Raw genomic sequence first — 16,362 nt, 5'->3', positions numbered from 1 at the left:
CTTTATCTGGATTTGGGATTCATATTTTATTTACAGTATTTCAATACTTGTGATTTGTGGTATTTTATGGATTATTGCTATGTACTGACACTTTACTTTATCTATGCAATGTGTAATTATATGTTGCATGTCTGCGAGTGTATTGGATGTGAGGGGATGATTTTACTTCACTCACTCCGATGAGACAAGGAACGTCACAATTCTCCTTCATCGGTGTGCGTGTCATGTATTTTATATTTGTATATATGCATGTGTGGTTCTATGATGTGGGACATTGCAGGTACAAGTACCAGGTAGGTACGAGGTATTGTCTCCACCTAGCTTCACAGGTCTGAGCGTGCCTTATTTGTCTGATGGAAGTGGAGGAGGTAGTAGTTGACCCTAATTGTACCTCAGTTACACTCTTGTGAGTGTCGTCAGTTGATCGTACTTTTTGTTTTGTTCGATCGTCGAGTTGGTTTGTTTGACTTTTTCAAATTCTTTGTTTGGGTCTTCTCGATTTGTGTGCCCTAGTAGATTAGATTAATTATTTGAGTTTATGGCATCACTTTATAGTTAGCATATTTAATTTATAAATTATAATGCTTTAGTGATTATGTATTTAATTAATTAAGTGAAGTGATTAAATTTAGTTGCAAATTACATTATTTTAGAAATATAATTTTATTTAAACTTTAGTGGGAAAATAAATAAAATTAAATGCATTTATTGTTCTCTAGATTTTTAAAATAAATTAGAAATAAATAAAATAAAGTTAATTTACTTTTCTTAAATATTTGTTTACAAAGTTACTTAAATGGGCATGAGAAAAGAAAAAAAATAAGGAAAGTAATGATTTTTGGGAAATTGCATTTTCATTTGCTTTTTGTGGAAATTAGAAAATAAAATAAAATCATTTTAGTTTTAAATGGAATATTATATTTTGGATGCATATTTGGGAAATAAGGATCTGGAAGGAAGGATTGGGTGGATATCTAGTTGCATGAGCTCTTCCTCAAGATCTTCCAAGAAAGCTTCTGCCTATTTTTTTTTTTAATATTAGCTCAAATATTCTTTCCTCTCTCTGTAGTTTCTAGTGTGTATTTGTATAAAAATTAAATAGAATAGGGTTGTGTCTTCCTTTTCTGGTTGAGTTTTGGTTTTTTTTATGGTTAAATGTTTTGTTTTCAAGTTTAAATCACAAGGGTTATGTTGGCAAAATTTTTCCAGAATCACCCTCCTGTGCTTCCAGCCTATGTGTTTCTTCTAGTAGTTTATTTTAATGAAATGAGGAATAAAGCCATATTTCCCTTTCCATTCTTTTGTTGCCAGATTTATTTGGAAAGGTTCAACCAATTTGGCTCTATTGATTTTGGGTTAAAACTTTTCTGGTTTTTATCAGTCTCTGTTTGTCACAAAAAGATTTGAAGTTGTTTTGGGTAATTGTTATTTTTTTTATCCAGTGAATAAATTTCTTTTTTATAGTTTAAAAGGAATTAGTTTTGTATTTTTTTATTTAGTTCACTCTCTATTGAAGAGTAGTTAAAATTGTGTTTAGAAATTATATTGGTATTAAAAAAAAAATATTTAAGTTTTAATATTTTTTGTTATTTTAAAAGTGTATTGTAAATTTTAAATTTTTATTAAATTTTTTTAAAAAATTATAAAAAAATTTGGGTGGTAGCCTGCTAGGCACTACTACCGCATGGTAGCAGTACGACCATGCGGTAGCAGTGCTACCGTGTGGTAGTACCTGCTACCATAAGGCAGTAGTGCTACCGTGTGGTAGCAGGGCTACCGTACGGGTAGCATGCTACCCTATGGTAGCAAGACTATAGGCAGACATAAATTGTACCTTTCCTGTGCGTGCCTCCAAAATATTATGATTTGGGTTTTGTGTTTCCAACATATTTATGATTTGGATTTCATTTTTTTTAATGTTTAGAAAAATAAATAAATTATATATATATATATATATGTGTGTGTGTGTGTGTGTTTAAACTATGACATTTTATTAATTAAGAATTAAAGTATATTGTGGAAATTAGTTTTTATATATATATATATATATATATATATATATATATATATATATATATATATATATATATATATATATATATATATATATATATATATATATATATATATATATATATATATATATATATATATATATATATATATAACTCAAAATTTAGTTTATCTTCAAAAAAGCATATATTTAGATTCTTTTATTATTTAATCATGAATATATGCTAGGGGATTAATTTTTATGTGGTTAAATTTAGCATTATTGGACAAATGACAACTATGCTATTCTTTTATCAATAAAGATGTAATTTCTATTTTTCTGGAATATCTGTATTTGCAAGTATTTAATGCTTTTTACTGTTTTAAAAAGATTGCATGTTATAGGATCTTTAGTATAAATGGTAGTTTTGGTAAAAGCATATTTACGTTGTAAATCTGATTTTGAGTTGTTGTCATGTTGCATTGTTTGTTTATACCCCTTAGTTAGGTGATGTTGTGTAACCTTGTTGATATGAACCATTGTGTGTTTTGTTCCATATGGTCAATCTTGGGTTAATGATTGTGTATCCTTCACCTGTAGTTTTGTCAGGATTAGATATGACTGTTAGTTTCACCATAGGGTTCTTGTAGAGAGACCTTTCCTGTTAGTGTCCAATGAGAGAGAGTGGCTTTCGAGTGGGGGCCACACCCAAAGTGGATGGTAGGATAACCCCTCGAAAGTCAGTTAAGAAGTGATAACCTAATAATTGATTAGGGGGTGGGTAGCTAAAATATTAAATTAAGATAATGTGTCTCGCACATGGTTGAGTGCTTGTATAGGCTCAGGATGTTGTGAGAAGGCCTGGAATGGCAAACCTACCACCTTGTCTTCACAAAGTGAATGGTAGGGTTCACATGAGGCTTAGATGGAGCCGGGGGTTCGAGAGAGGTTACCAGGATAACCCAGGATGGGGGTCGGGACCTATGGAGGCCTACCTAGGGTAACCACCTTAAGCCATGCGATGACACTCTCTCCTTAGGGTCACTAGTGTTTGTGAGTTGAGTCACATGGGTTTTGCGGAGTCATGTTGTACTGTCGTACTGTCTTGTTTACTTTCTTGAGGGTTTGCTGGTATCTCCTAGCACGGTGGGGTGGTTCCATATTGGGATCACATGGTTGGGTGGTAGTGCCACTTCCCATCGGATATCCTTGATTGTACCTTCAAGTGAGGAAAGGCTTCGCTGGTGTATCTGGGTTTGTGATTCATGTACCAACTCATGTTCGTGATTATTGTACATTTGAGACCATGTGGTCGTTGTTTTAGAAATCTATGTAACCTTGGCATTATAACTTATGTCTTCAGTTGTACTATTGGAAGCCATGTAATTATTGATTATTGTAATATTAATTCATTTGAATGTATGTTAATTTAGTATCTTTACTCTTATGTGTAAGTGAACCATGGAAAGTAAATGTATTGGAACACTTTAAATCTTTCATTGTGGGATTTAGTTTTATGAGTATGTTTTAATTAAAAGCAATTAAGTTCCTAACTAGATGGATAATTGGATTAACCTTGATGTTATTATTTTTATTGCGAATTAATCTTCGTTGGTAACCCTTAGGAAATCATGTGTTAGACTTCTGCTGTGTTAATAAACGTGTAATGTGATAATTAATGCACTTAATTCTTTTTAAAAAAATTATTTCACCTTTTAGTTGCCTAGTTGTGTTGTTTTCCTTGAGGGTTCCTGGTGGGGCATTACATATAGGAACCTAAAAATAAGAATAATCAGAAGACTCTGAGGTATGTAAGATTGAATCATTCTGAAAATCATATCATTGGTGATAAAAACAAAGGCATGATGAATAGAAGAAGGCTAGCTACTAAAGAGGTATGCTTGATTTCTAAAATTGAACCTAAAGATGTTGTTGAAGCTTGCAAAGATGAAAATTGGATGAAGGCTATGTAAGAAGAATTGAATCAAATTGAAAAGAATAACACATGGGAACTTGTGCCTAAACCTAAAGACAAGAATATGATTGGTACTAAATAGACATTCGGGAAAAAATTGAATGAAGCTGGTGAAGTTGTTAGAAATACAGAAAGACTAGTATGCAAAGGATATTCACAAAAGGAAGGAATTGATTATGAAGAGACTTTTTCTCTAGTAGCAAGACTTGAAGCTGTTAGACTATTGCTTGTATATGTTTCTTATAAGGATTTCAAAGTATATCAGATGGATGTCAAGTAAACCTTTTTGAATGGTGATCTTGAGGAAGAAGTCAACATTGAGAAACCAAATGGATTTTCATTATCAGATGATGGGGACATGCTATGCAAATTGAAGAAATCTCTTTATGGATTGAAACAAGCGCCTAGAGCCTAGTATGCTAGATTGGATGAGTATTTGCTGAAATTGGGATTTACTAAAGGTATTGTTGATAGTAATCTATATTTCAATATTGAGAATGATAACATTTTGATTTTTGAAGTTTTTGTTGACGACCTTATCTTTGGAGGAGATGATGAATTGATTATGAAGTTTTTGGGTGATATGCAGAAAGAATTTGAAATGTCTATGATAGGTGAAATGAAATTTTTCTTAGGTTTGTAAACTTCATAGATTGCAAAAGGTATTTTTATATCTCAAGCTAAATATGTGAAGGAATTACTGAAGAATTTTGGGTTAGAAGATTCTAAACCAGTTGGAACTCCTATGGTGACTCCAAATTATCTAAAAATGATGAATCTCCAAAAGCTAATTAGACCTTGTACAGATCTATGGTTGATGGACTGCTATACTTGACTCAGACTAGACCTGATATTATGCATGTTGTGTACATGGCTCCTAGATATCAAGCTAATCCAAACGAGAGTCATGTCACTGTTGTAAAAAGGATATTCAAATACTTGAAAGGGACTGTGAATTATGGTTTATGGTATCCGAGGAACGATGATTTTATGTTATGTGCTTACACTAATGCTGATTGGGTTGGTGATGTTGATGATTGAAAGAGTACCTTCGGTGGTGGATTGTTTTTGGGTAAGAAATTGGCTTCATGGGCAAGTAAGAACAAGATTCAATTTCTCTATCTACTGCTGAAGCTAAATACATTGTTGCTGCTAGTAATTGCACCCAGATAGTTTGGATGAAACAAATGTTGAAGGATATCAAAGTTATCTATGATGAGTCTACTATCATATATTGCGATAATTCCAGTGCTATTAATATGCCAAAGAACCCAGTGCAACATTCAAAGACTAAACATGTATCAATCAAGTATCATTTCTTGAGAGAAAAAGTCAGTGAAGAGGAAGTTAAGTTAGAGTATGTGTCTACAAAGGAACAAATTGTTGATATTTTAATCAAACCTTTTCTTGCAAATACATTTTTCTATTTGAGAGACAAGTTAGGGGTATCCACCCCTCCTGATGGGAACTAGATACATTGAGTTGCATCTATCTAGTGGACTTTGCAATCTTATCTTCCTATCAGAATGGATGAGCCTATGTTGCTCCTCTAATGGAGTAGTCTGTTGAGCTAGTTGTAACCATGATTTGTTTATCCAAGGGGGAGAGTTTGGTTTTTTGTTTTGAGAACCTTTGTCATTGATGTCAAAGGGGGAGAGAAAGTATGTGAAAAACTGTCTTATCTGCTATTGGTGAGTTTGATCTTAGTGGGACTTTGTTGCAGATGTTTTCTTTCTTTGCATTGATTTTTTTTCACATCCATATGTTGTCATTAATGCCAAAGGGGGAGATTGTTGGACATTGTTGCTGCTAGGATATGTTGTTGTCTTTGATGTCAACATATTCCTATGATTTATTGCTCTAGTGGTTTTAGATTAGTTTATTGGGATTATGCTTCAGTATATGGATTATTTCTAGTATCATTATATCTTTTTCTATTGGTTTCTGCGATCCGAGAGCTTAATTGATTATATCATATGATCTAGTTTATAGTTTGGTTCTTTTGATCAGTGCTTTGTAGAGTTTGGTATTTCCTTCGGTATATTCCAATGTGATCAGATCTTGAGTTGAGATTTTGGGAGATTTCTTGGGATGTTCATTTGTATCTTCATTTCAGATGGATCATGATTTGGTGCTCTGCAAGTTATCTTTCCTCATGACAGTTGCTCCTATTTGAGTGTTCTTGAGTTTTAGATGTTGATCGATGAAGATTTGATAAGTGGTGTTGGTGCAATTGTTACAGATGATTCTGATGTGCTTGTTGGTGTTTCCTAATCACGTCCTATTTTTTTTGGTGTTCCACATTTATCCTTTTGCATTATTTTGGTGTTTTGTTTATCCGATGGTGTTCTTCATGATATGAGACCTATTTAGTGGTGTAGCGTGTTGCGGTTGATCTTTTGATTTAGGTACATGTTTGTTGTATGGTTGAGAATTTGATTTAGGTCCATGTTATGTCATGTATATCATTATATTGGTTCGGTGGTTGATCTTTGTACCGTGTGATGTAATTTTGTAATTAAGTCTTTTTGGGTTGATTCGACCTTGTTGTCAAGGCTGATGAACTATATAAATAGGTGATATAGTCATGGAAATTGTCTATTGGTAGTGTGTCTACATTATCAGAGAATGGTAAAGGTGCAAACAAGCGAATACATCCTTTGGTATTGTGATTAAGAATAGATTGAAGTGTTGCAGGGCAGACATATGTGCTTAACCAAAACTATCATCGGGCATTTGCAGATGCTATTCTTTCAGTTCATTTGATTTAGGATTGTTGTCCAAATATTGTGTAAGTTAGTGAGACTTCCTTGTAAGTTAGTAAAATTATATTTTGAGAAATGAGCTCTAAGCAGTGAGCCTGAATGCATATGCATTCCTCATTGTAATCATTTCACATACTACTACAGAGTAACATCTAATTGTGGGTAGGTTCCCACCATGGGTTTTCCATGTCAAAATCCTTGGTTTTTTATGTTGTGATTCAACTTTCTTATCTTAATTGTTGTTGTGGTTATTCATATTTGCATTTGAGGTTAAATTTGTTAATCTAGTGAAAATAGATTCACCCCCCCCCTCTCTCAGTTTTCCTTCATTGTTTTTGCCAACAATAAGGATATTATTCTTGATCATAGTCATAAACTATATGAGAAACAATCTATATATAGTTCAACAAAAAAATCCTTATGTGTCTCCAAAAATAAAACTTCACAATATAAGTATTCTTCAAATATCTTAGGAACTACAAAGAAACCAAAGAAAGAATTTAAAGCAAAAAATGCTTCTCATGCAAAGCACCATCACAAAGAAATAAGTTATCTAGAAATAAGTTATCTTGAGTTGATAGACATCCTCCATCCTTGGTTCCATCAACCTCCAAATTGACCCTATTACATTTTATCTATATGATATTTTAAATGAGGCTTTCAAGGCCTCATCAAATGTTGTAAAAATAGTCCCAGTTACTATAGTTTGAATAACACTTACCCTGGCACCAATAGTAATAAGATAGATTACCTAATTAGCACATATCACAATACTTATAAAGCTAATTTGAGTTGCATTTTCTCTCTCCATAAAACAACTTAGCTCAAAATAATGTAGGTATTTATGAGTTCACAAATGTTGTAAATGAAAGGAATGAATTTTTGTACCACTCCAAGTATTAGATTGTTCAATGAATCCTCATCCTATTAGCCTCTAAAAAAACCCTAGGACTGAGAGGGGGATGAATTAGTCTGAACCTTAAAACACAAGCTACACTTTAATCTTAACACACTGTCAACTTATCATTAACTTCATTAGTAGTAATAAAACATAAAACAATAAAACACAATGCACAAGAGAACACTAGATTTATGTGGAAAACCAAAAAAAAAAAAACCATAGTGAGATTTATTCATAATATATGAAATTATTACAAATCTATCTTAGGCATACAACCAAGGAAGAACACTACTATTGGAATAGAAGTAATCCAAGAACACTAAGAGGGGGGGTGAATCAGTGTTCTGCCGGTAATGAAAGATTTTACCGTATTACAACATACACATATAAACCGGTAAATGAAGAAACATATAACATGAAGTAAATAAACCAGCCACATGAATGAACACCATAACACACAGAAATTTATACATGGAAAACCTCAACGAGGAAAAACCACGGTGGGATTTGTGACCCATAATATCAATTCACTGGCCATATGAAAGATATTACATAGCATGGGGGCCTGCACATGTAGGAAGGCACACTGCTCAACACAAAAAGTCTCACTGACTAAAAGCTTCTGCTGAGATAAAATAGTAATGGTGAACTCACAAAGTGAATCTGCAATGCCAAAAAGAGTTCTGGTTATAGCTCTATTTTGTATAGGTTCATAAACCCTAAACCCTTTTACCGGTATCTCCTTTTCTCTAAGAATGTTTTACAAACCATCTCCTGATCATTGCATGATATTACTTTCGCATACAAATGATCTACATACATATCCTTCGCAACAATTTTCTTCTCCACATTGTTATGTACATGTCCTATATCAAAATGACCTAATAAAATGACTTATATACCCTTTACAAATAATATGCCTTATATCAGCTTAAAATACATTAAAAAAGATATTCAATGTCGGCTTCATACAATAATTACAAAATGATTTTACAAATAAAACTTTTCTTGAATCCCAAACTGATGTCGGCTTCATTGAAGTGCCGGTTGTCGATGCCGGTGATGACCCTGATTACTCCAATGTCAGTATCTGCCGATATCTGCCTTCAACAAAATCTTGTTGCCATCAATGACAACATATGAATCCAATGAGTGTCAATTGCCAACAATCTCCCCCTCTGGCATTGATGGCAACACTCATGTGAAAAATGGATTCCCTGCCGATTCAACTGGAACTGAAACATACTCCCCCTGAGCTGATTGACTAAGTTTGCATTTATCTCCTCCTTTGATTCATATACTCTTTGTCTGATATCCTCCCCCTAGGATTATATACATACTTTCCTTTTCATTTTATTTTTCACATACATATCCTCCCCCTTTGGCATCAATGCCAAAGACTAGTGAAAGAATTGAAAGAATTGTTAGAAATATGTGCAAAAGAATGAATAATTATTTATTATTTTACCGGAGCTTGACCAATTTCAAGATTTCTAGATAAGCTTTCTCTAGTAAATATAGGTATCCCAGCCGGTTTTGAATGTTTTGGATATGGATACAAGTCCACTCAGTAAATGTGCAAGTGATTCTTTCTCAGTGACTTCTACTGGTGTGGGCTTCACAAGCATATCCATGCATTCCCTCTTATGCACACCAAGTGACTACAATCTTGGACTCACCAAACCTTTGAAACTTCTGGCTCTTCGGATGATCTTATCTCTTTCCTTTTCAAAAGTAGAAATTTGGTTCTCCAAAGTCAAAATTTGTCCATCAAAAGAATTAGAAATATTAGGAATCTTTTCTTGTAACTCCTTTATCTTCTTCTCTACATTTTCTGTAAGAATCTCTATATTACAACAGACCCTATAAATGTTGGTGCACTATTTCAAAGAATTTTCAATAAGTATAAGTTTCTCTCCAATCTTCCTCTTTTCTGTCTCAATGATCTAGTCAAAAGCGGCTTTCTTAGCCAAAGCAAATCTTTCAAGTGCTTGCAGGTCAGAAATTTTTTGTAACGATTGAAAGTTTTTAGAGATGTGCTCTGTTAATACCTTAAGCTTGCCGAAAGGGCTTGCTTAATTTACAATCATACATTTAGGAATCAATCTATGTGAAATAGTTATTGATTGATCTATTATTCCTTTGTCTACAAATCCCTCCTTCATTACCTTTTGAGCAGCCATCATCATTAGCTATGTGGGACTCATCTTTGTGATGGATTTCTTCTCGACTTGAGAAGTATCGATTGCCAAAAGTTTTGATGAGGAATCAACTACCAGTTTAGTACTGGATGTTTGTGCAACTTTACTCTTATCAGTCTCTTTTTCCTTTTCTTTCTTTTCCTTATCCTCTCCCGGTGTATCCCTTCTCTCATCCTCTTCTACATCGGTGGCTTCGCCACTTGGTGCAGTATCTCTCACTGCCGATGGATTATTATCCACAATATTATCAGTATCTTGTACATTATCTATATTACATCACTCAGACTGTACATCTGTTGTCTCTGCCGGTTTAGCCTGTACACTCTCATTAATTTTAGGTTTATCTATCAGTGGAGTCTGCACACTCTTATTATCTACCAGTTCATTCAAAATTTGATCTGAGCTTCCCAAAATTCCTTTTTCTTTGGATCTGTCTAGAATGGTGGGAGTTGTTTCCCTAGCACATTCTTCTTGGGAAGTAAGGAAATCGGGATTCTTTTGGAAGAATTTAGCCCATCCTTCTCTAGTCTCATTTATTATTTCATTGACTCTACCCATCATTAAGCTTATTTGTCGGGGTTTGCTGCTAAATATTGTTCTATTTGCAACTTCTATACATCTTTTCATTTCCTCATTATTTATAGAACCACAAATTCTCAAAAGTTCAACTTCTTTAATCTCTCTATCCCTCTTAATTGCATCTAATCTCCTTGCATCCAACTTATTATACTAAGATAAATGAATTTCCTTCAAAATCTCTACCAAAGCCTTCTTATATATGTCTAAATATAACAAAATTGCTTCTTCCATTTCATTTTGTTCATTGTCATCTAGGAAATGAAACCTTTATGCAAAACAAATTTTGACACTAATGAAATACGGCTAAAAATGACTACAATGGGTTCCCTAGTTTGACACCATCCTTGGTAATAATGCCAAAAATGGTTGGCTCTCTCAATGGTTCTAATAACTAGATGCTAAGATCATCACTTAGTGATTGGACATTCATACTAAATAGTTATATGATCATTGTGAAAGCTCATTTTTCTATCAACCCAGGGCATATGCTTGAAATGGATCGACAAGGTATATGCAATAAAGTCTTCATTGTAGTCATTCTACTAAAGAAAAAATGTTTTTGAAAGTAAAGTGGATGGAAAAAAGTAATAATTGAAATGCTTGAATAAAACTACCTTGAATTCGGGAAGAAAAAGAACTTAGTCCATAGTGAGCAGGCAAGAAACTACTCTGCCTTCCTTGGCTATAGAAACATTCACAGGATGATTTCCAATGGTCATGGAAACACTCAATCGCTAGAACAACAAACTAAATACTGAAGGAAAATAACTGCTAAATACAAAGGGGTGGAATTCTCACTATGTTGCCCCCCCTTAGTGAGTCTTCACAAAACTGAACTTAGTACTGCAAATTGGTATATTATCAAGTTTTACTCTGAAAACACATTTTTCATCATGATATTTGTTGAAAACTCTTCTATAATAAAAGACTGAAAATTACAATAGTTGATGTTCCCCGTCCTTGAGAAGGGATTTATGAACTTATTTATAATAAAGAAACTCCTTACTAACTCTAATTATTGGTAGGTCCACTCCTAGAACATTAGGAGGATACCATTTATTATAGCATAAGAAAGAGGACATGGAGTTACACTTTGAATAGAAAATAGTCTAGTTGTTTCAACTACAAAGAAAATCTAGCTTAACTATCCCTCCTAGATTTATTCTCCTACAAAAATGAATACCGAAATTTCATAATTATACTCTTTGAGTTGTAGATAACTATCTGTTGACTCCTTCAATACTCATCATGTTGAGACTTTGTCTTCAACCAACTAACTAGCATGAACTTTCATGTTGTAAATCTTTGACCATTTCCTATTCTTCATTAGCGCTTGCATCATGACATTAGTGTACACAAAACAAAGGCATATCTATTTCATATCAGAATACATTTATCTAACTACATGCAAGATTAATATGGATAAATCACATAGCATGGCCACTTCACCATTGGTGCAGGAGAACCGACTTGTCATCATTTTGGCTTAAGTGCGATTTAGGGGTTTAGAGGATTTTGTTTTATTTTGGTCTAAATAAAGGTCCTCGATGAATATTTTGTGTCTATCTCTAATGTGTTTTCTTGTGGGGTCTATTTTTATTTATGATAATAAAATGGTAAGAACACCAACAGACAATGCTTAACCGGTGGTAACTGGAACACCAACAATCATCCAGTATGACTGTTGGTATCCAGAAATTTGATGTTACATGTGCCTTGAAAGCTAGGAGACAAAGGTTGTTGAATGTTATGTTATGGAAGGAAGACTAAAGGAAGAAACAATAAAGACTTTTCATTTTCTGTTAATTCAACTTGGTGTTTACTGAATTTCTTTTCTATTCTTATTTTTTGACCTGTATAGTCTGTGACAGTTTTGAGTTTTAGTCTAGTTAACCATGTGATGGATTAATGTCTTTTTGAGTCTATAAGTGTTTCAAGTTAAAGGAGTTTGTAGTTACTGTCATATCAGTGACATTAAAAGCTTGTAGTTAGGAACTCAAGTGGTTTGAAAGACCATAACATGAATGAACTCCATTCCACCATACTGTAGATATTTTCAAGTGGAATGGGTCATGGTAGGTTTAGTATAATGGTAGAAATAGGTACTACAGTAGAGGGTGGAGAGGGGATTGACTCTCTTTAACTTTGAACCTAGTATCTTCATGTGCTAGATTAGGAAGTGACTAAAACTAGGTGCTAGTATGTTGAAGTCCAAGATTCCTCCAAAAGGTTATTCTGTAGCTAGGGAGATTTGAGATTTGAAAGATCAACTGCTCTTGAAGGAAAGACTTTTCAAAGAGTCTTAAGAAGAAACATTGGCCCAGTTAACAACTTTGAAGAAGAATCAGAGAAGAGGAATGGTCAGTAGTGACCAAAGTGATGAGGAGAAGGAGGGTGATGGTAACAACCCTCCAGATGCGGGTCAACAGGTGCTAGAGCGACCAATGGACTTTGATGAATTCCTACCAGTTGATTATGTTGTATAGACATTTAGAAAACTTCAAAATATGAAGCAGAAGGATATGGATGTTATGTCCTATAATGAAGACTTCCACAGATTGGCTTTGAGATCCAAACACCATGAAGATGAGATGGAAAAGATTGCAAGATATCTTAATGGGATGAAATTCAACATACTGGATGAATTGAGCTTGGCCACTCCAAGACTATGGAAGAATGTTATCAAATCGCTTGTAAGGCTAAGGAAAAGATTAAAAGAAAGAAAGAACAAGAAGGAAGAGGTAGGGTAAGAAATTTTAGAAGCAGAGGAATTCATAGTGGAAGAGGACCACAAAAGGACCCAGGTGAGCAGAATACAAACCAAGAGTCTACTGGTGATTCAAGAGGGATTTTTAGTGGTAGGAGACCGAGAGGCAGAGGAAGACTTAATGGACCAAGAAGGGATTCTAATACTTTCTTAGGGAAGTGCTATAACATCGTGGTCAAATTATAACATTTGCCTCAACAAATCATGCAACACAACAACATCAATGACCACACAACAACACACAACAACTACTCATCATCAAGGATAATAGATATTGTCATAAATTAATTTGACATCAATGAGCATATTGCCAACATTCTACATCCTCCAAAGGAATCAAACAACTTATCATTCAAACTCTCTAGGCCATAGAAAATAGCATTCTTTCTAGAAGACCTAATATATTGTGTGAAAAAGTCTTCTTCAAGTCCACTTTTGATGGTTAAAGCTAATCCATACATTTCATAAAAAGCAGAAGAGGTTAGGGTTTGAAAGCTAATAACAATTATTCACTCAAATCATGTTACAATAGCAATAACAAGTTCAAGAATAGATCAAATTTAGCAAATTAAAGTGATAACAAGCTCAAAATGTCCTCTTATTGTAGGAAACCCTTACTTTAGCATAACTATCGCAAAGTGCTCAATTTGCTATGAAATTCTAATTCTAATTGAATGTGATCATCAAAAAGGTCCTAAAGATATGTTTGTTTCATCTAAATAGGTAGAAAATTGACCGAAACCAACCACTTCTCTATTATTGCAAATTGCATGTGTGATCAACTAATGGAGCCTTGAACGAGTCATTTAAACTTTGAATATGAGCCATGAATTTGACCACTTCACAACAAGATGGATATCTTGGATTGATTTGATCAAATTTTGAAAAACATTCACATATATTAAATTGGCATGGACCAATAAAAACTGAGCCAATCAAGATAACAGTTTCCACTATAGGCAAGAGTGAGCCACATTTCATAATATTGTACTCTTTTTCTCTCTTACTTACTCTTTGTCCCTGATGATGGATCATGTTGTTTGATTCGAAATATCAACAACGTAAAAAATTACACAGTCGAATCTAGAAGAATTACAAACATATGAATATGGATTATGAAAATCTTATGCATTAAATATCATACTCTAATTTTAATTGAATGTGGTCATCAAAAAGGTCCTAAAGATATGTTTATTTCATCTAAATAGGTAGAAAATTGACCAAAACCAACCACTTCCCTATTATTGTCTATGTGATCGACCAATGGAGTCTTGAACAAGTCATTTAAACTTTGAATATGAGCCATGAATTTTACCACTTCACAACAAGATGGATACCTTGGATTGATTTGATCAAATTTTGAAAAACCTTCGCATATATTAAAATGGCATGGAGCAATAAAAACTGAGCCAATCAAGATAACAGTTTCAAATATAGGCAAGAGTTAGCCACATTTCATAATACCATATTCTCTTGCTCTCTTAGTTGCTCTTTTTCCTTGATGATGGATCATGTTGTTTGATCCGAAATGTTAATAACGTAAAAAATTACACAGTCAAATCTAGAAGAATTACAAACATATCAATATGGACTATGGAAACTTTATGCATTCAATATTGTACTCTAATTTTAATTGAATGTGGTCATCAAAAAAGTCCTAAAGATATGTTTATTTCATCTAAATAGGTAGAAAATTGATCGAAACCAACCAATTCCCTATTATTGTGTGTGTGATCAACTAATGGAGCCTTGAACTAGTCATTTAAACTTTGAATATGAGCCATGAATTTGACTACTTCACAACAAGATGGATACCTTGGATTGATTTGATCAAACTTTGAAAAACCTTCACATATATTAAATTGGCATGGACCAATAAAAACTGAGCCAATCAAGATAACAATTTCCACTATAGGCAAGATTTAGCCACATTTCATAATATCGTACTCTCTTGCTCTCTTACTTGCTCTTTTTCCCTGATGATGGATCATGTTGTTTGATCTGAACTGTCAACAATGTAAAAACTTACACAGTCGAATCTAGAAGAATTACAAACATATCAATATGGACTATGGAAACTTAATGAATTCAATATTGTACTCTCCTAGCTGGATTTGGGTCCCACCATTCTAACACTGTAGAACCACACTAAGGCTTCCTTTTCTCTATGGACCACAAGGTCTCACCTCCATGTGGCACCATACTACAATCCAAACAAGCTTTGACAATTTTGACATTGTGAGTGTGTAGTCCAATCAATATGAAGTTGATCGGGACATAACGCTTACACCTCTCAGCAAAAGGATGGGGCCCATTGGACACTTGGCAAGATCGTTGAACACTACGGATTTGATAAATATGGAACCTACAAGTATATGCCAATTGTTGATTTTGCTTCGAAGGACATAAGGCCCGAGACTTGTGTATCTTCTTTATTTTGTACTCTATTATTAATATACAAAAATAATATGTTAAAATAGTTTAAATCACTGAAGAAGTAATTGAAATATTTTGAGTTACAACTACCTTGGAGTGAGTTTTCTTTCTTTTCAAGAGGAGGGAACAATCCTCATTCACTCAAAGTTCTTTGTGCTAATTAGAACTATCAATAATATAATCCTACATACTTGATATTTATTAGACTTCTCATGTCCAAACATTCACTCTCTGCCTATATGTTGGCTTTTTCATTTTCTTGAGTCAATCTTAAATTGTCAGATTGATTGCACACCACACAAAATTTACCTTTCAATTTCAAATTTTCAAATTCAAATTTTGTTTAGTCTTGTCAATGTCTTTCCCACCATGAGCCAACATTTGTATAATGCTATTTAAAGGCATTTGAATCAAATCTAAGTTTTGTATGATTCTAATTGACATTTACTGTTCTAAAAACCTTTCAAATATAAGAAATAAAAGAATTCTAAACTTAAATCATTCTTCTAAAATATTTGTTAATGAAAATTACTATCACCCATGATTAATGACTCTAAAACTAAATTAATATAGATTAGCTCTAATAATCTAATTTTAACATCCTGATCTTATAAAAAAATAATAATAAATCTAACAAATAAAGAAAAAAATATTAAGAGTACCAAATTAAATGTGACAATTAGATATATACATTATCTTTCTTATATTTACTGATTTATAGAAGCAATGGAATACGAAATGCAGC

At 33.4% G+C, this 16,362-nt stretch overlaps 1 protein-coding gene across 2 annotated transcripts in view; it reads right to left on the bottom strand.

Annotated features, from left to right (window-relative positions):
* LOC131039498 (disease resistance-like protein DSC2) overlaps window positions 1-16,362 on the bottom strand; it is a 72,111-nt gene that overhangs the window by 38,718 nt on the left and 17,031 nt on the right. The gene's annotated exons all lie outside the window — the stretch shown is intronic.

The sequence above is a fragment of the Cryptomeria japonica genome, chromosome 8, assembly GCF_030272615.1.
Source record: "Cryptomeria japonica chromosome 8, Sugi_1.0, whole genome shotgun sequence".
NCBI lineage: Eukaryota > Viridiplantae > Streptophyta > Pinopsida > Cupressales > Cupressaceae > Cryptomeria > Cryptomeria japonica.
This window is presented reverse-complemented; position numbering and strand designations above follow the sequence as displayed.